This window comes from Myotis davidii, unplaced genomic scaffold, assembly GCF_000327345.1.
Source record: "Myotis davidii unplaced genomic scaffold, ASM32734v1 scaffold421, whole genome shotgun sequence".
Taxonomy (NCBI): domain Eukaryota; kingdom Metazoa; phylum Chordata; class Mammalia; order Chiroptera; family Vespertilionidae; genus Myotis; species Myotis davidii.
Window position 1 is genome coordinate 582,748 of NW_006292440.1, and position 20,876 is coordinate 603,623.

The 20,876-nt window shown below is 39.3% G+C and overlaps 1 protein-coding gene and 1 pseudogene across 2 annotated transcripts in view; one reads left to right on the top strand and one right to left on the bottom strand.

The window, feature by feature from the left end:
- Nucleotides 1–20,876, top strand: part of LHFP (lipoma HMGIC fusion partner) — a 279,718-nt gene that overhangs the window by 120,683 nt on the left and 138,159 nt on the right. The gene's annotated exons all lie outside the window — the stretch shown is intronic.
- LOC102771549 lies at nt 1,089–2,542 on the bottom strand (annotated as a pseudogene).

The following is a 20,876-nucleotide window of genomic DNA, read 5'->3' on the forward strand; positions in this document are numbered from 1 at the left end:
TGTAATGTTTTCACATTAAGCTCTGTGAGGTTTTTTTTTATTAGATATCAATGTTACGAGTGTGAGGCCATCCCTGTAGGCTGGCTTTACTTGGCAGGGAGTTCTATTTCCTGGTGTGTAGGTAGCTCTGTTCTTTCTCTAAAACCTTCTGTGACCATAAAGGTCTTTATTCTCAGCCAATAAAGCCAATGCACTCTAATATTTTAAAGCTTCATTTTTTGTTTTGTTTTTGATACCTTGGTTTAGAGCTTGGCCACTTATAGTTATTGTTTTTTTCATATGGTGTGCTGCTAAATCCAAATGGGGTTTTCCCTGATCAATTTAACATACTATATTGACTTCAGTTTGGCTTGAGTCTAAGATGCTGTCCTATTTGCTAGATAGATATTTACTTATATTCCTGCATGTGGGTATTTTGGAGGAAAACTATCCAAGATAAATTTACTTAGAATTTCTGTATATCAGGGAAAAGTTAATTTTTATAAATTCAAATATAAAATTTATTCCCACAGAGAAAGACTTTATGAATTTAAGTATTCATAAAGATTAAAATAAAATAGCTTTTGAAAAAGCTCACTATATACTTCAGACTGAATAAACTAAATGAGAATATTCTAGGTGCTTAGGACAGACACATCAGTAGACATATGTTAAGACCAGCTGCATTTCAAGTCATAAAAACTGAAATATTTTAAAAAATAATTACATCCAGTGTTTGCTCTCTTTGAAGTGACCATCTTACTAAAAACCAATGGTTACCAAAGTGACTGGATAGTCATATCAAGTTTTCATGTTGGCCTATTCTTTGTGCATGTTTATGAATTGTGCATATAATGCAGAAGGACTTCACAAAAATTTGTGGCTTTCCCAGGATTTCCCACAAGTCTGATCTTGAAGTCCTGAACTTCTGCCCATATAAGCTTCAAAATGTAGCCTTACCTGAGTGATTCAAGAAGCAGTACTTAAAGATGCTTATATAACACTTGAGCTAACTATTGAAACAGTTTCTATGGTTTGTGATCCATACATCATCTTCTGAACATTACTACTTTATACATATTAATGGAACCCATCTTCAATTTCTTCTCTCACTTTTTCTCTTCCTTTTGCGTTTCCTTGCTGCAGCCTGAGGTCACCAGCTCCTTGGGTACAATCAAAACACTTTTGTCATGGCTGCATTGAAGAGTATATTGGTTTGACTGGCCTACCTTCATCACCTCTTAACCTACTAACAATATTATGCAAATGTTATGCAGTTTCTGTTTTATTACACTGGGCTCTCTCTCTCTTGAGGGTTTCTTTCTTTGCTTGCAAGTTACATACATCATCTTCTGGAATCAAAATTGTGTTCCATTTGTGCTTATGACAGTTCTGAGCAGCAACTTTATTTTTTCCTTTTCATCTAGTATCATGGATAAGTGACACTTGTAAATCTGTCAGGTAGTGCCTCCTGAGCATGCTGTTGAAAGAATCAGTAGGCATCCAGGCAGTTTTAGCTGCCGAAAAAGGGATGTGCAGAGTTTTAGCTCAGCATTCATCATAGCTTAAGTTTCTATCTATGTCATTGATGTATCTACCTACTCGTTTTTATCTGTGACATCTCAGGCCATGAAAAAGATTCAGAAGTGGATTCTAGTGCACCTGACTGTAAGTGGTAAGTGTAGTTATGGAATATGTATTGAAATACAAGGTCCCCAGGAAAACCAGAATCACTCCTATAATCCATGGGACAAAGCTTACTGGACTCTGAGTCGTAGCTTCCTACAGCCCCTTCTAAGGCATTATGGGTCAGGGATTCGAGGTCACTTTTTAGAACCTATAGCATCTTCTTCACACAGAAAGGAATTAGACTTGGTGACAGAGGTGCCACTGTGGCTTGGATTTAAGAAAAGCCCAGAATCAGAATCCAGTTCTTCAAAAAAGCAAGAGACGTGCATTGGAGTAAAATGTTCTTGTGTAGCCGAAGACATTAGCTTTATCTCATCAAATATATTGATATCACGGTCATATAGAAGATCTTGGCTTGTTATATTCTTCATCTGATGGTCAACAAGTGGAAGAAATCCTGTCAAATTAGTTGCAGGATGGGTGAGTTCAGGATTGGTGGTAGGAGAATTTAACTGCAGAAATGGTCCTTGCGGCTGTGGAGTCCTTGCTACTGGACCCCTTCTAAATGTATTGTCAGGACACAGCAACATGGCCTCATGGAGATGCACACCTTGACTTACAGCCTGGCTAAAATTATGCTTTGAAGTGCTAAAGAATTCATGCCATCATTGATACTTCCTGAACAGGAGGAGCATCTCCCAGGGAAATGCTCCACAGCTTCCCAGCTGTGATGAAAACAACGGAAATAATTCTTCCAGGGAGACAGATGCGTCAGACCCAGTTAGATGTCTCTCATTTATAGATTCAGCGGTTTTTTCTGCCTCCCACTCAGGTTTATCTGTCATTGTATTTTCATCTTCATTCTTCTGCTGTGGTGACTTTCCCTTCTGGGCTGACACTGCTCATTTTCCTCCTGTTGGGAACTGCGACCCATAGCTCTTCGTACCTCTTTCTCCTCGCTCTTACATCAGCTGGAATCAGATACTTGAGCCCTAGGTTTAGGTTTCACGTGTGCCTTTCTCCTCCCCAGTGATCAAAGAATTACTTGTAGTCACTCCGGGGTCCTTGCCTCCCTCCACCCACCCATGCATACAAATACCTATGTCTTGGGCCGAAGAGGCAGCGGTGGTACCAGGTCAGTCCATGCCTGTGCAGGGGGATGAAGGGAACCCCTAGTACACATACCTCCCAGAGCAGTTGCCCCTCGGCGTCCACCATGGGTCAGCTCCTGACTTTTGGGGTGCAGGTGGTTCACATGCCCCAACTCTCCTGAGGCCAAAAGGGGCTCAGTTTAGGCAGGATTCCTTGGGCCACCCCCTGAGAAGCAGTTCATCCTGGAGGGAACAGCAGGTAAGATGCCCAGGTCCAAGTAGAGCCTGGTCAAACTCAGCAGGACATGATATTTTTAATAAGCAGCTCAGGTGATTCTTTTGTAATCAGAAGTGTTTGCAAATCACTGACTTTTTAAAAGATCTGAGTTCACTTCCTGTTCCTTCTTTGCAATGAGGCATGGTTAAAGTCATGTCACCTGGAGCCACAATGCCTACCTTCCAGGGTTGTTTTGAGGTGTTCATGAGCAATCTACAACATGCAGCAAATACTCCTCCACAAATTTTCTCAAGTGCAGCACTTTAAACTGGAAAGAACTGGTAAAGAATTCACGAGGGAATGATTTACAAGAAAACAAATTCTGTCTGTGAACAGTTAGTCCTGATGCAAGGCTGTTTGTTAACTTCTCAGAAAGTCGTATGGGTCTGGTGAAAGCTGTAAACCCAGGTCCCCTTTGATCTGACTAATTATAGTGAAGCATGAAAAAAATGTTAATTGTTAATTAGTTCTTGGTTCCTGTTTTCCTTAGCATCATGCTTCTCTGCCCTGGTTCACTTAAGCTTTTGAGCACATGGTTGATGCCTCCTCAGAAACTCCATGACCACAGTAAGAGTAAGGTCCCGTCCAGCTTGCACTCTTCATGTAGGTAAATGAAAGAGAGCAGGAAACAATTAACCATGTTTTCCTCTTGCTTTTGTATTTTTGTGAAATGCCCAATTAATCATCCTTCATGGTGGTAATATGGTTGAGAATTTCCTAGATAGAGCCTATGGGAGGCCTCAATATATTTTGTAGGAAAACCATTCATAATTGTCAGGGGGAGAGGAAATGAGGCTATTTTAGCCCAATGTCCAATTTTGTTTTAATGCACAAACTTTCCAAAATTTGGGTTTTAATTGAATTAGGCTGAAGGAAAAAAATCATTTTCTAATATAATGAAAAAAATATGGGTTGTTCAAAGTAAGGCAGTTTTAAACATTGTAATATAACAGAGTAATAGAATGAGGCATTGGAAAGGATAATATCAGAGGTCAGTACTATAATGAAAGGTATCTTCATATATGAGATATTGTGGCTGAGTTGAAAGAATCCTGGACTGCAAATCAGAAGATTGTTAACTTCCTGTTGCTAACAGCAATAACACCAGTAATAACAGAATTTACTGAGCACTTATTATGTGCTGAACATTGTGGGAAGCAATTCACTTAATCCTTATCTGTGATGTAAGTTTATTATTGTGTCATGCTATATATTAGGGAATGGAAGCTTAAGGAGAGTAAGGAATTTGCCAAATCAAGGCCATCCAGCACCATGGAAGATCTAGAATAGTAACCTATTCTGCGTGACCACAGAGTTTGACTTAGAGCCTTGTGCTCTATTGCCTCATATTATAACTTCTCATGGTCATAGAGAGGCAGAGATGGAGTGCTGGATCTAGACCTCAGTGATCATGCTCTTATGGAAAATAGGATAGAGAGAAGAAGGACATGCTTACAGGGCAATGGTTTTAAACTGGTCCTCAAACCAGAGTATCAGCATCACTTGGGAAGTACACAGTCTTACAATCTGCCCTAGACCTACTGAAAAACAAGCTCTGAGGTAAGACCCAGGAATCTTGAGTCTTCCTAAGCTTTTCAGGTGATTCTGGTGTTCACCTGAGTTTGGGAAATACTGGTCTTGAGGACACAATCCAAATTTATTGGCCAACTTGAGTTTAAAAATGCATATTGAGTATTTTACCAAATGTTGAGCTTGGTTTTGGTAACCATGTTTAATTTGTTTTGAAATTTCAGATAATATTAAAGTAGGTATAGAGTTTTTTAGTTATCAAAAAGAGAATCATAAATTTTTAAAGTTTTGAGAATAATCATTATACAATTCATGGTTCTTTTCTTGAGGCATTTATAATTTTATTAAGGAAACTAAGTAATTAGTTGAGGAAGTCACATTAACCTATCATCAGGTGTGTCAGGGAGGAGGAAACTCCCCTAACACTCCACTCCTCTTGAGTTCTTATGGCTGGACTAATAGTAAAATTGACACAAGACCAGATTAACCAGAGAAAACCAACTTAATTCATGTGCATGGAAGACATAAAAGATGTTCAGGGAGAAATTATGAACAAGTCAGTGTTTTATACTTTTTAGAAAATGAAACAATAAGTTTGTGATTAATGGACTGGACAAAGAAGCTTATGTTTGGCTGCACATTATTAAAGAATCTAAACAGACATAAGGCTTGTGGTAATAAATTAGTAAAGAGTGATAAAGCTTATTTATACAGACTTTTGGCCTTGGATTCTCTTACTCTAACCCCCTTGGAGCAAGGAGGGCATCTTTCGCAGGGGAGATTTATTTTCTGCATTTAAGGAGACAAGGGAGGGTCAATGTGTCCTTCTTGCACTGGCTGCTTATCAAGTGATTTTAATGCAAAGTAATCAATATGCCATTCTGGGATATTTGGGGACAGCCTGCCCTGAGCCTTGACAGGTGCATACTAATGGAATATAGGAAATGAAAAAGTGCTTATGAGAAGTAGAATGAAGAATTTGGATGAGTTTTAAAAACAGCATTTAAAGATGCAAAAGACTTTTTTTTTTTTGCAAAAGGAGATGAAAAGGGATTTTGAGGACAGCACTGTGTCAGGACTGGGGGTCAAGGGAGAAGGAAGCTGGCACATCTACAATAATAAAAGTGTAATATGCTAATTTAGACCTAACAGCCGAATGACCTTCTGGACATCATTCCAGACGTCCTTCGGGATGAAGCTATGGTGGCGGGGACCAAGGCAGAGGCAGTTAGGGGTGATCAGGCCGGCAGGCAGAGAGGTTAGGGGCGATGAGGCATGCAGGTGAGTGGTTAGGGGAGATGAGCCAGGCAGGCAGAGGGATTAGGGTGATCAGGCTGGCAGGCAGGTGAGTGGTTAGGAGCCAGCAGTCCTGGATTGTGAGAGGAGGCAGGCTGGGCAGAGGGACCCCACTGGTGCACGAATTCGTGCACTGGGCCTCTAGTCTATAGATAAAGGGACCAAATTGTAAAGAGGAGAATTTGGAAAGAAAGAATGGACCAGTTTGGATTTTGAGGAAACAATGTGAAAATCCTGAGCAAAACAGCACATTAGACAAGCTTTCAAGTAAGAATGTCATGTCAGAAGTGTGTGTGATTTGTATCAGTGAGGATCATTTCAGCTTCAAGGAACTAAAAAGGAGAATTTATTGGCTCATATCACTGAAGTTGAAGTCTTTGGGCCTGCTGTGGATCCTCCCCTTCTTGCCATCTCTCTACCAGAGCTCCTTTCTCAGGGAATTACCCTTCTCGTGACAAAAATCTGGTGACATGAGCTTCAGGCCTCCATAAGATTCTCAGAATCCCAGGGGATGTCTTAGAATTGAACTTCGGGTTTAGATATGCTAGACCAGATCCATGTCTCTCTTGGAAGGGGGTAAATAGAGCCATTGACACCTGAACCTCCTGGGCTGAAAGTGGGAGTGGAGTGGTTCCACTCACTGTACTTTCCAATACCTGGAAGTGTAGGTATTGGAAAGGGGTGCCTAAGTCCTGATTTGCAAAAATATTGAATTAAGGAAGTATAGAGAAAAGATAAGCAAAGAGGCTGTTGCCCAGATCCAGGTACAGACTGATGAAGGCCTGACTTGGAGTCATTTCTGCAAAACCAGTGAGGACAAACTTTAACCACCATTGTAAAGAAATAATTACCCTGATTTTTCAAAGAAACATACCTGATTGTCATGCTTGGAGTATAGGAAAGATATTGGTTCGTGCATTTAATAGTCATGGTGAAGTTAAGAAGTTTGGAGATACTGAGAGCCTCACATTTCACCATGGGAGGTTTTGGAGTTGCTAGTGAGAGATCCAAGAGGCACTGTCCATCCTACAGCCCGAGATGTAAACTTCAGACATTCGCTCCCTGTGTCCTTCATCCTTGAATTCTTAGCACAGAGTTGGCAGGGCTTCTGTGCCTTTCTGTTTCCTTTGTTAAACTAGATATTTTAGGGCTTGTATATCCCTCCCATTGTAGCTAGCTATAAGCATTGAGAGCCAGGCTCTGTTTTGGATTTCCTAACCATAGCCTCACACTCTAATTTCTCAGAATTTCATTCTCTACTGATTTTCTCTCCTTCATTTTATCCTTTGAAATAAATAAATCTCAGGAGGAAAAGTGGCTTCCTAAAATTAAAAATATCCTGATACCCCCTGTCTATATGTAGATGGAAATGTGCAAAACTTTGGAACATGATTAACCCCTATTAGCTAGGTTGAGCCCACAGGGCAGGTGCTTGTAAATGGTCTTTCTCTTAATGAAGCGGTTGACTGAGAAACAAAGTTTTCAGCTCATTTTTAATTGGACAATAGATAACTCTGATCTTGGGAAAGTCACTGAATGGTTTGAGAAGAATCTCTAAAAACATTTGGAAAATAAAGTGATACTAAAATGTGAAATGCACCATAGGTTAATAAAGTTTCAGAGTAAAATGGGAGTGTTCAATGGTTTATACCAGTAATTGATAAAACTCCAGGTGGGGTTGATTTATCCTGGTTCACTGAAGAAGCTTCCACTGTAGCTGAGAAGAGCAAAGCTTTACAAGTGTGTATGAGCACTAAAATCAGGCAGTGTTTTCACTAGAGTATTAATCATGGTATGAGTGGGAATTAAACTTGACAGCATGACAGAGAAGATGACATCAGAATTATTAAATTGAAAAGATTGCCACTCAAGTCAAATCAGATGTTATTACTATCATCTCTGGCACTCTCAACACTATAAAGAGAGTGGAAAAAATAAGCCCTAAGTTAAACAGCTGTGTGCTTATCCTCCACTTTGGGGATTGTTGTCATTATATCAGAAGATTAAATATGAAATTAAAGCAGAAAGTCTCATCACTGATTGACTCCTATAAAAATATTAAAAATTTATTAGTTCCAAATGAATTTTCCCATGACAGTAATAAGTAAAAAGACATCTAATTGCACAAGAGAAGTAACTTATGCTAGTAAATTTGAACCAAGCATTCTGAAAATGTACCCTTTGCTCTTCTAAGAGGTTTGTTCCTCATGCAACTGTAGCATGAGAACATCTCTAGGGATGACATGAAATTCTTTACAGGGAATTTGGTAGAGTTCCTGTAAATAGGAGTGTTCTCTCTTAATTTCTCTTCCTCAATCATGGTGAAGTTAGTAGAGCCCATGTGTCAAGAATAAAATCAGTTCTTTCAGACCTCTCTCACCTTGACCTTTCCCTCTCCATAGTCTCAGTGCCAGTAACTGAAGCCCTTGTGGTTTAGTGATCACCAATTTCCTACCTCACTTTTGCTCCACATTACCATAAATCCTGAATCATGACCCAGTCTGCCTTTTGAGGATACTTCAGTAAGTGGGAGTTTGGCTTAAAGCCCATTAGTAGATTTGGAAAATAGTTTACTTGTCAAGATGATGAGTGAAACGATCTATCACTAAATTCATACTTCCTTCTGAAGGTTAGTTGTTCAATTTTTCTGGCTCTGCAATTTAAAGCCAGCAGTTAGACTTGAGATAGATCTTTGAATTTTAGATTGGGGAATGTTAGGATTTAAGTTAGTACAGAGGTTTTCTGTGGCCACCTGCAGCCTGCACACCAGAAATGCTGGCAATGCTATGCCCTTTGCTTCTGTGGACTGCGCTACACTCAGGGATTCCCGGAAAGTAATAACCCTATTTCACGCTGTCCTGTCATTGAAAATGCCTGTGGAATGAGTGACATCTGGATCTCTGTGGTAGCCAGCAGGGAAACTGTTTCCTAAAATGGAGTACAATTAGCCTTTTCACTAACAGACTGCCTGCCGTCCTGCGGTGATTGTATTCAGTCTAGACTCATGAAGATGCACACTCTTTGCTATGCGCTCTACTGGTGAGTAACCCAGTCTGTTTTGTGCAGGAGGGGTGTTTTTCTTTGTCATACAGACAGTTGGTCCTTCTCTGAATTTGGGAGGTGTAAATGCCACTGCACACATGTGTTTTGAAGTGGTGGGTTCTGAAAGAGCCTTCTTTAGGGTCTGTTATATCACATTTCATAATACTAGTCTTTTCAAGGTATCAAGGAATTAAGTTGGCTGAGCTCTCCATCTTTATCTCATTCCCTCTATTCTCCCTTTTCCATAGAGTTATTATTCATTAAATATGTATCATGTACCAACCACTTTATAGCCATTATCTTGTTTTACCTATACTTTTGTCCTGAGAGGTTTTCTTTATTGGCTCCAGTTGAAAAAACTGAAACTCAGAAAAGTAAAATAACTCCCAAGATCACTTGGCTGGTAAGCAATTGATCCAGTATTTTGATTCCAGGTCAGTTGGGTTCCTGAAGCCTGAACTCTTTCCACAGCACTACTGGTCTTAACATTGGCTATATAACAGTATAACCTGGTGAGTTACCAAAAAAAATCCTCAATTACATTTACAAGCTTCTCATATCTCCAGCCCAAGCTTCCTGCCTGGCACTTAATTGACATATTATAAATATTAATTTGATGCCCAGCAGTTTTGAAAGGTAGTAAGCAGCTTATAATATTTGGGTCATGGAGTGACCATATAAACAAGTCCCAATATGGTTGTTGAAAGGAGATACGTCCTTGCTTCTTGTAGTACCACAACTCTTCTCTCTTTACTCCTAACTTCTAAAATGAGCATAATTTCTCTTTATGCCCAAAGTGAAATGTTTTGATCACTCAACAAATGCTTTGAGAAGTATAAAGTGCAATATAAATAAAAGGTATTATTATAAAAAAATAAAATTATAAGAGAAATATCATATATGATTGACTAGATTCACTAAATCCTGTTAAATAAAATCACAGGTCAGAGTGTAAGAGCTTTTAAGCTGAGAATACAGCTTCGTAAAGAGGTTCTGGGAGTCTCACACCCTAAATTCTGAAGAGATCCATTAACTCAAGATATATTTTTATGTTAATAAAATATGTTGCAAGGTCTTGAGGCAACACAGTGAAAGTACTTGGAAAATATACTTTTCCCTGTTTGGTCTACAATATCTGTTTCTAAAGGCCTATTTTTCTTTTAAGTCTGAAAGTTGATTGAGTTCAACTGCTTTCCATTGCTTTCTTTTACCAACAAATATGAATGTGAGATGGAAAAATGGGGTGCAGTCATTTCATGTTCTAACTTAATACCTAAGGATGATATATGGAGTGTAGAGGCATGACAGTTCATAGTCTCATGATAAATGACTTTCCTGTTTCCAGCCCACGTGATTAGTGTTAATAAAAATAGAAAATTCTGAACTAATTAATTGGAAAAGGAATGCCCTTAGTCTCAGTCAGAGAAACATTTATTCTGGTACAGTGCCTTCCTTATGGGTAGCACTGAAAGACAGCTAGGACTAGTAATAGTCCTGGAAGTGGTAACAATAGCTTTTAAGACCAGGTAAATGAACTCAGTCTCCTCTTCGTTTGCACTTGTATTGCAACTCTGTCCTATTTATTCAGGGCATAAAAAAATATGCCTAAACAATTCTTGTGTCCTTTGGGATCAGTGAATAAAAAGAAAAAGGATAGAAGGAGAGGCCAAATCCCCCACAGGATCCTCTGTATTCCATTATTATATCTTTCTTTTTTTGTTATCTATTATTTCTTTATTTTTTTGTCTCTAGCTTTCCAACTTCTGGGACAGAAACAGCAGTTTGGATTTTATTTGAACTGGTGCTTACTTTTAATTTCATGTTTGCTACTTTTCCTGTTAATGTGGACTGTTTTGTTTTTGTTTTCATTTTTGTGGCTCTCTAAATAGAAGTTTATAATTTATTTCAACTCTCCAAAGGTTGTATATAAAATCAGAGTCAGTCACTCAAAAAATAAATAAATAAACAAATCATAGCAGATTTCTTCATTTATATAGCTTTTAAATAAACATGCATATGAAATCATGGAATCAAATTATTATACATATATTTTAAGGTCAATAGAGAGCTGAGAGATTATCACGTTCAAACCTTTTGAAGAAACATCAGCTTAGGGAACTGAAGTATCTTGCCCAAGGTCCCACTGCTCCTGCTTTCGGGCAGCACTGGGACCAAAATCCAGATCCCCTGACTTCAAGGTCATTGCTCCATCAAAGAGATTCTTTAGCTTATGAAATTGAAGAAACTATCAGCTTTGCAAAGCAACAACTCAAGGGTTGTGCAGTAGTTTTCTAGATCTTCCTAGGTCCTAATGTTATTGTTCAATGACTTCTGCAGACTAGTTATGATAGGAACATCAACCACAAAACCCTCTGCAGCAAAGAACGTATCAGCTTTGAACATTTTGTTGGCAGACATGCTTTCATAAGAGAGGAGAGACAGGAGTCTTTAAATGATTTGGGTCAGATCATGCATGAGAGTTGTGGCAAAAGGAAAAGTGAAGCCAACAGATCAAGGAAGGCATAGGAGCCACATCAACTGAACAGGTTTCCATTAAGGAAGTTCTGTGCACATCTTTCAAATTCATAATGAAGGACATGGAATCTGAAGCAATATCTACAAAATCACAGGTGTTGAGTCTAAGTAGGGGGTATTGGTGGTAATTTATTTTTGAAAAATTGCACCATGATAAATATCTAAAGACTTTTAAAAATAATCAGAACCATTCATTGCATGGTCTTGGATTGGAGAGCTCTATTATTGAGAGCTCATGTTACTCTTCAGGAAGTGGGAATCTAGGGACTGGTCCTAGACACTGACTGTCTTATGGGGGTCATGTGTCAGGATAAAACTAATTGCAATTAACAGTCTAGTACATGATCTAACATGACATAAGTATGGCTTTATTTGATAGAGAAGACTTTCTTCATGTGGCTATGTAATAGAATCAGAGTTTATCGAACCTAAATCTGCCTTAGACGTTTCATCTTTGATAGAAAAGGACTTAATATGATCGGGAGAGAAGAGGTCATCGTGATAGTGTTAAGGGTGAGAGTGGGAAAAAGAACAAGCTGCTGGGATAAAAGGGAGAATCACTTCAGCAGTTATCCATTACCTGTTCTCAGAATCTCATTAAAATTGTCAAAGGCTGATCTTTCACTTGGATAGGTTTATAATTCCCACTAAACTGGGGTAAATAGCAAAAGCAGTTAAAGAATTTTTTTTTCTTCTTATGTTACGTAAAGTCTTGCCCATAAAGTAACCTGCATGCACTTTACTGTGCAAAGCCTTTGATGCAATTCTATGGACCATATATATTAATTAATGTGGAAATCTGCTAACTGTTGTTGAATGCTTTTAAAGCATACAAGTATTTTCAAAGTCCAATATGATTAATTCATAAAACACGTCATTGAGGTATGTAGGTGTTGAGCCTTATTATTGTTGTCATTATCTTTCTTATTTCACAGTTGAGCACACTAAAATGCAAGAAGTTTAAGTGCTTTGCCCAGGAAACCAATAGTGCAGCTAGATCAGGACTGGAGAGCTTCAGGGTGAAAATCCTTTGTCTACTAAAAATTAAGCCAAAAAGACACTATAATGTTTTGATAATTGAGACATCTATATTCCACATTCTGTTCATTTCTTGAATAATGTTGTAGAGGCATATAATATTTTCCAAACTGGTTGATGGTCCATTTATCATTTTTAACAATTTTTGAAAGAAAGCTTTTTCAGGGTGGCCCTTTTTGTCTGTGTGATATTAAAGCTTCTCGGGTTATATGCTTAGTTTCTAACAAACAGCTGGCATTTTATTTATCTGTGAGTTAACTACATATCTTTCTTTGGCTAAAAAGGGCAAATATGCAGTTCATTGAATTGAATATTGACCCTATGTAAGCTGTGGCTGCCTCCAAAGATTTTGTACAAGAGTCTCTGTCATGTGCTGATTAAGTGCCATTGAATGGATCATCAAGAATATTCAACCAACTTTTAGTAATCTTTCATTAGCAAATACACAATTTTAATATTTTCTATGGCTACCAACTTGTTCTGAGTCATTGAGGCAGAGTAATCCCATGGGGAGCTAAAATGTTTTCTCCTTTGAAGTTAGACACTCTGACATGTTAGCATTTCTTTCTATTCTATAATAGGGGAGCAAAGTGAACCCTGCTTTTCAAGCTGGCGAGGTTGCACTTCCACTTGTAGTAACAGATTGCAATGCTTCTCTTCTTGACAAATCTCTTTACGGTGAAGCAAGCCACCCTGACTGCAGTCATCACATTGGCAGGAATACTCAATGACCGCTGCGGGTAATACATTTTACCCCCCAGCAACTGCTCCCATTAGGCAAATGGAATGGATTTGTATGTGTGCTACCTATTTATAAGTGATAGTACAGGGCCGCATTTTAAAAAATATTAGCTAACAGTCTATACTATATCAACTAATGTAGTCCCATTTGTTTATTTTTCCTTTGTTTTCCATTGCCCTAGATGTATCTGTAGACATATTGCTATGCGAGATGTCTGAGATTGTGCTGCCTATTGTTTCTTCTAGGATTTTTATGGCTTCACAGCATACATTTAAGATTTTTAGCCCCCCCACATCCTCTTCCCTCTGAGTATTGTCAGTCTGTTCCATTTCCATGCCCCTGATTCTATTACATTCACCAGTTTATTTTGTTCATCAGATTTTTTATGTGTTAGATTTTTAGATTCATTTGTTGATAGATATGTATTTATTGTCACTTTGTTGTTCATAATTTTTTATCTTTACCTTTTTCTTCTTCTTTCTTTTCTTAAAGAATATCCTTCAACATTTCATATAATACTGGTTTGGTGGTGATGAACTCCTTTAGCTTTTTCTTGTCTGTGAAGCTCTTTATCTGACCTTCAATTCTAAATGATACCTTTGCTGGGTAGAGTAATCTTGTTGTAAGTCCTTGCTATTCATCACTTTGAATATTTCTTGCCACTCCCTTCTGGCCTGCATAGTTTCTGTGTGCACAGTCTTGTTGTAGTTGAGCCTTGATTGCTATTGGTGTCATTGAGAGTAATTGACTTCCAGGCTAATTGGCTGTGGGGACCAGCTGCAACTACAGTGGGAGAGCTGCTGTGCAGGAGATACCCTTATGGAGCAGGACTTGGTTCAGTGGGGTTTTGGTGCTCACTAAGTCTTCCCCTTGAGTGTGTCAATTATGGATGTAAAGAGTTGTAATCTGGTATGGTCTCACACTGACCACTGGGTACACTGGCTGTTGGGTCTCCAGGGAGGTGCCAAGTCAGCCACTGCCTGGGGCCATCCAGCAGGAGCTACAGAGATCTGCAGATTCCTCCTCTTTGTACAGGGTTTGGAAGTGTCCATGCAAGGCCCAGCTGTGAAGCAAGGCAGGCTGGTGCTGGTGCCAGTTCTTGGGCCTTCTTTTGGTAGCTTTGGGGCTCCCTGACCCAGCTGCAGCTTGTTTGACAGGTTTTAGGCTGAGAAATGACAGCCCATTCATATGCAAAAGCCGCTTGTGCACAGCTTGGTCTGGGTTGTAAATTGGGTGGGGTGGGCTCTCAGGGAATCACCAGGGTGGTGCAAACAGAAATGGCTGCCAGTCAGCCCTGCACCAGGGAGGTCCCAGCATGTGGCCTCCCCTTGAGTTCCTGCCCCAATGGCAGACAGCCAAGTTTCTCCTTGAATGTGTCTGAGTCCCCCAGAGCCTCACCCAGCACTGGAGCTCAGAGCAAGTGAGAGCTTGTAAATTCAGTTCATGGTACCTGCCTTTTAAGAGGAGCAGTTGAGTCTCCAGCAGCCTGTGTGTCACTCGGCCCCAATCTGTACTGGTTTTTACAGTCCATAGTTCTTATGCCCTGTAGGGACTTCTTTCCCCAGCTCTGGGGCCCCTGGTCTGGGGATCTGGTGTGGGGCTGGGACTCCTCGCTCCTCTGGTTGGCCTCCTAGGAAGGATATTCCTCCTGATTAAAAAAGCGGCACACCCACGTGCCAGGCCAGCCTGTTCTGTGCCTCAACACCTCCTACCAGTCTCAGTGTGCTTTCTTTTTTACCTCTCTAGTTGTAGAACTTCCACTCAGCCAGCTTTCCCGTGGTTCTGGATGATAGTTGGTCTATATTTTAGTTGCAATTTTGATGTGATTGTGGGTGGGAGGCAGCAAGTACAGGCTTACCTATGCTGCCATCTTGGTTTTCTGCCTCCTTTGTTTTTCTTACCCTAGGCATTGTGTCAGTGGAAATTTTGCTACATGAGCTGTCTGAGATCTTGCTGCCTATGGTTTCTTCTGTGATTTTTATGGTTTCACGACTTACATTTAAATCTTTTATGCATTTTTAGTTTATTCTTATGTATGGTGTAAGTTGGTGATCTAGTTTCATTTTCTTTACATGTGGCTGTTTAATTATTCCAACACCATTTATTGAAGAGACTCTATTTACTCCATTGTATGTTCTTGCCTTCTTTGTCAAAGATTAATTGAGCATAATGGCTTGGGTCAATTTCTGGGTTCTCTGTTCTGTTCCATTGATCTGTTTGTATATGCCTGTTCTTGTGCCAGTACCAGGCTGTTTTGATTACAATGGCTTTGTAATATAGCTTGATACCTGATAATATGATCCCTCCACCTTTGTTATTTTTTCTCAAGATTGCTGTGGCTTTTTGGAGTCTTTTTGGGTTCCACATAAATTTTTGGAGTTTTTGCTCTAAATCTGTAAAATATGCCATTGGTATTTTAATAGGGATTGCAATAAATCTGTAGATTGCTTTGGATAGTATGGACATTGTAATGATGTTAATTCTACCAATCTATGAACATGGTATATTCTTCCATGTGTTTATATCTTCTTCTACCTCTTTTACAATACCTAGATGTTTAAACATTGGGCTCATTCATCATTTTTCTTTAGTTCTGTCCCTGAAAATGTACTGTTTTTCATATCTGCCTTCATATTAGCTAGCTCCTAATTATTCACAGTGGTGGAAACCAATATAAATAATTTAAACTCCAAGGAAGAACATGGCAAGAAGTTATTTTAGTCTATTTTCTTGTCCAGTCTTGCCTTTACCAGAATTCTACCAGAAATCTAATATGCAACAAAATGAACTGTGTTTGTTTTTTATCTTTCTTTCTCTATTTCTCTTTTTATCTTCCTTTCACTATTCCTTCCCAAGGTGCTTCTAATGACTTGTGAAACAAATAAAAGATGACTGTCTTTTACTTTGGGATAAGAACAGATTTGCCTTGAATCACTTATAAATTATATAATTAATTGTAGAATATCTGAAAAATCGCCAAACCTATTTCTCTGAATCTAATATACAAATAAAATTGTCAGAGTATTAAAATGCCTCTAAGGCATTGTTAAATTAGAAAATGGTGGTGTTAATAATACAAATTGAGATATACTAAAAATATTCCTATTTGTGTTTTATATGTAACATGATTTTTTTCCTGATGATTTATCTTCCTTCACATTTTGCATAATCTGTTGTTACATATAGTTGGTATTTCCTAAGCAGAATTGACTAATGAGGGGAAAGTGACCCTGAAGGATTGGAAAAACCTTTCTGGAACTGAAAATTTGCCATGGAAAATCCACAGACTTACAAGTGAATGATTGTGAATGGCTATAGATGAAAACTGACATGTTTGGTCACTTGTTTTAATCACTCTAAATATCAGTAAGTGCTCTCTTGCTATATTAGAAAGGGGAGAAAAATCCATCAGTTGTTCTGAAGGTTAGAGTGATGATTGGCAGCCACATACACAAGTCTGTAGGGAACTTGCCTACCACACACAGACCCTCCCATTTTGATATTCACCTTCCCTCCCCCAGTTGAGAACTTCTGCATATATCGAAGTATATTGCCGAGAGTGGTTTATTGCAAATGTGGATGTGATAAAGGCTGGAATTTAAATTCCTCTTAACTGACTAAGGCCACCTACTATGATGCTTCATTCTTTTACAGGAAGATTGAGTTAATGGGAAAATACCTGCATGTTGAAATAAATCATTCCAGTACATGAAGGGAGAGAGGAAAAGAATAAAACAGTGGTTCTCAACCTTCCTAATACCGCGACCCCTTAATACAGTTCCTCATGTTGTGGTGACCCCCAACCATAAAATTATTTTCGTTGCTACTTCATAACTGTAATTTTGCTACTGTTATGAATCATAATGTAAATATCTGCTATGCAGGATGTATTTTCATTGTTACAAATTGAACATAATTAAAGCATAGTGATTAATCACAAAGACAATATGTAATTATATATGTGTTTTCCGATGGTCTTCAGCGACCCCTGTGAAAGGGTCATTGGACCCCCAAAGGGGTCGTGACCCACAGGTTGAGAACCGCTGGAATAAAAGAAGAGGGAAGAAAAGAAAGGCAGGAAGGTCTGGTGATTTTCAAACAGTGGCTGATTTTCCCCAGGAGAATCCACACTATTTATAATTCGGCATCATGTGTTCATTGAAGAAATTATTTTTCTGACCAACCAGGGTTTCCTCTCATTAAATTTTGTTACCACTGCAGCAGACTAAAGCAAGATTTAGAAAACTATATTTGGAAAGTAGAACTAAAAAGTACATGTGTAATTGTATTCCTCCAAATAAATCTTTTTAAACTGAGAAAATAACTTATTATTCAACTAAGAAGATTACTAATAATTCTTCTGGCTGTGATCAGCAATATCCTTCTTCCTTATGGAATGCCAGACTTTAAAGCACCTTGAACACTTAAAGTCTCCTCTAAATGTTAAAAGGCAAACTGAGCTCAGCTAGTCTCACGTCACTCTCTGGTATAGCAGTAATAGGGAGATAGATTCTGGGAAGCAAGTAGTGGCTGAATTTCTTAGCCACTTCATATTCTCAGTCAATAAATTATTTGCATTGGTAACTCCATCTTCTTCATCTCTGATTAATTTTTGGTGCTTTTGTAAAATCCTAAATTGGGTCTACTTTGATTTTGAAACCAATGAAGAAAACTGCATCAGTGTTTCATCTTAAAAATTAAAATTAACAGTGCTTAATATGAAGTAAGCACTTAATAAATATGGGCTGCATAATTATTGAACAAATATTTTGAAATATTTTCCTTTGGTCCTTTTTAACTATGAACTAAAACACTATATTTTAATCACATCCAGTTTTTCATTGCTTGATTTTTTCAGTAGCTACAATAAAATTAGCATTTACCCCATTTGTTAGACATTTTTTGCAAATACTTTTAATTACAAAACTAATACTAATTGGGTAAACTTAAAAGTATAGGCAAACTAAAATAAGAGGGAAAACTAACCCATAATACTCATTAATAATTTGCCACATATCCATTCACATATCCTACCTAATAAAAGGGAATATGCTAATTGACCCTCACATCGTCACAAAGATGGTGGTGCCCACAGCCAATAAGGAGGGAATATGCAAATTGACTGCCACACCCACAAAGATGGTGACACCCATAGCCACAAGATGGTGGCGCCCAGTCCCCTCAGCCCCGCTGGGGCAGCAGGCATACCGCAAGGCCGGGCCCACCCCCAGACAAACCCGGCCTTGCCGTGTGCCTGCCTCCGGAGTCCCTCAGTCCTCTCAGCCCCCCAGCAGCCCAGGGCCGGCTCAAGGGACAGGCAAGCCTCAGATGGCAGCTGCCCAGCTGACACCCAAGGTGCAGGCAAGCCTCAGCTGTCAGCTGCCCAGCCACCCAGGGCTGCCCAAGGCTCAGGTAACCAGGGCTGGCCAAGGCTTATGCTTCCAGGAGTGGCAGCAGCAGAGTTGTGATGGGGGTGTCGCCTTCCCCTGATCAACAGGTCGCCTCCTGCCCTGAGAGCTCCTGGACTGTGAGAGGGGGCAGGCCAGGCTGAGGGACCACCCCTCCAGTGGATGAATTTTCATGCACTGGGCCTCTAGTAGACATATAAATAAATATATTAGAGGCCCGGTGCATGAAATTTGTGCACTGGAGGGAGGGGTGTCCCTCAGCCCAGCCTGCACCCTCTCCAATCTGGGACCCCTTGGGGGATGTCTGACTGTAAGATCGGGCCTAAACTGGCATTCGGACATCCCTCTCACAATCCGGGACTGCTGGCTCCTAACCGCTCTCCTACCTGTCCGACTGATCACCCCCTAACTGCTCCCCTGCCAGTCTGATCTTCCCCCCAACTGCCCTCCCCTGCTGGCCTGATGGCTCCCAACTATCCTCCCCTGCAGGCCTGGTCGTCCCCAACTGCCCGCCTCTGCAGGCTTGGTTGCCCCCAACTGCATTCCCCTGCTGGCCCAACTGCCCTCCCCTACCAGCCTGATCACCCACAACTGCCTTCCCCTGCCAGCCATCTTGTGGTGGCCATCTTGTGATGAAGTCACATGACTCCACCTAAGCTTTTATTATATAGGATAACTCATTAGATGAAATTATTTGTGCCAGTTAATATAATTTTAATAGTTAAATAGTGCTTGTCTCTATGGACATGACATAGTCATTCATTATGCTATCAATATTTAGTTATTCCAGTTTTCAATATGAAAATAGCATTGTAATATGGACCTTTTTTTGGACCTTTAAAAATAATTTCAAATTATACGATTCTAAGATTTTTTTATTTTAATAAGATTGGTGAGAGATAAGATTGCAGTCTTGTGTTTACTTCATGTTAATAATAATAACATAATCATATAATAATTTGCCTAATTCTTCTTTGACTTACCATCTACAAGTCTTTCTTCCTATGGGGATTTTTTTTTTTGAAGGGTGTTCTCTTTAACCAAGGAGTCCCTATGAGAGGTAAGGAGTTTAGTGGCCCACACAAAGATATTCCTGTTGTGGCATTTTCTCTGAGACCAATTAAGACAAGTCCTTTTGGGGTGACAGTAAATGGCCTTCCTCTAGGGGAGTTGTCTTGCTACCTCTCTGCCTTAAAAATACCATAAAGGACCCTTTATCTTGGGACAACAGTGAACAGATAAGAGGGCCAGTTGAGCAGAATAACAGTAAATATGCATGAACTATACATATTTATATTTATATAAATATATATGAATATAGATGCTTCTATATCAGATGCTATAAAATTGCCCTGCCCAGTGTGGCTCATTTTGTTGAGCATCATCCCATGCACTGAAAAGTTGCTAGTTAGATTTCTGGTCAGGTCACATGCCTAGATTTTGGTTTGACCCCCAGTTGGAGGGCAAATGGGAGGCAACTAATCAATGTCTCTCTCTCTCTCTCTCACCAATAAAAACAGCCCTAACTGGCTTGGCTCAGTGGATAGAGCCACTCAAGGGTCCCAGGTTCGATTCCAGTCAAGGGCATGTACTGTGGTTGCGGGCACATCCCCAGTAGGGAGTGTGCAGGAGGCAGCTGATCAATGTTTCTCTCTCAGCGATGTTCCTAGCTCTCTATCTCTCTCCCTTCCTCTCTGTAAAAAAATCAATAAAATATATTTTAAAACCAATAAAAACATACTTAAAAAGATACTATAAAATTTAGATGTAACCATCATGTGTTTTGGGGTGATAAGTATTTTCAGTTAAATATTCATAAAAACCCTTTTCAAGGAGTTTAATATTACATAGTTCATAGTCCAGATCCAGCTTCAGATTTTTTTTCTCTTTGTATTTTTCATTCTCTTGTCTTTGAAGATGATCATCTTCAAACTGGCACATTTGGAAGAATCAGTGCCAAAATATTAATGGGGGGTTTCTATGCTTGAATTATGAGTGGAGTTTTCTTTTATTTTTATTTATCTATATTTTCTAGTTTATCAAATTAACTTGATTTCAGGGTTTCCAATAACATGGGAAAGTGCTACTTTTATACTGTAAGTTCAAAAAACTAGGCTATGATATACAGCAAAAATATGTTTGGATCCACGATAGTACATTTTTGGCTCCATGGCAGTCCTCCTTGCCCTGCCACTTGTGTGTTGCAGTGCCCTTATGTTAGTTGCAGGGGATTGTCAAAGTCAACCTGCCCTTAAAACATGTTTTTTGACCCAGTACCCACGATTATTGTTGATGGCATTTCTATTATA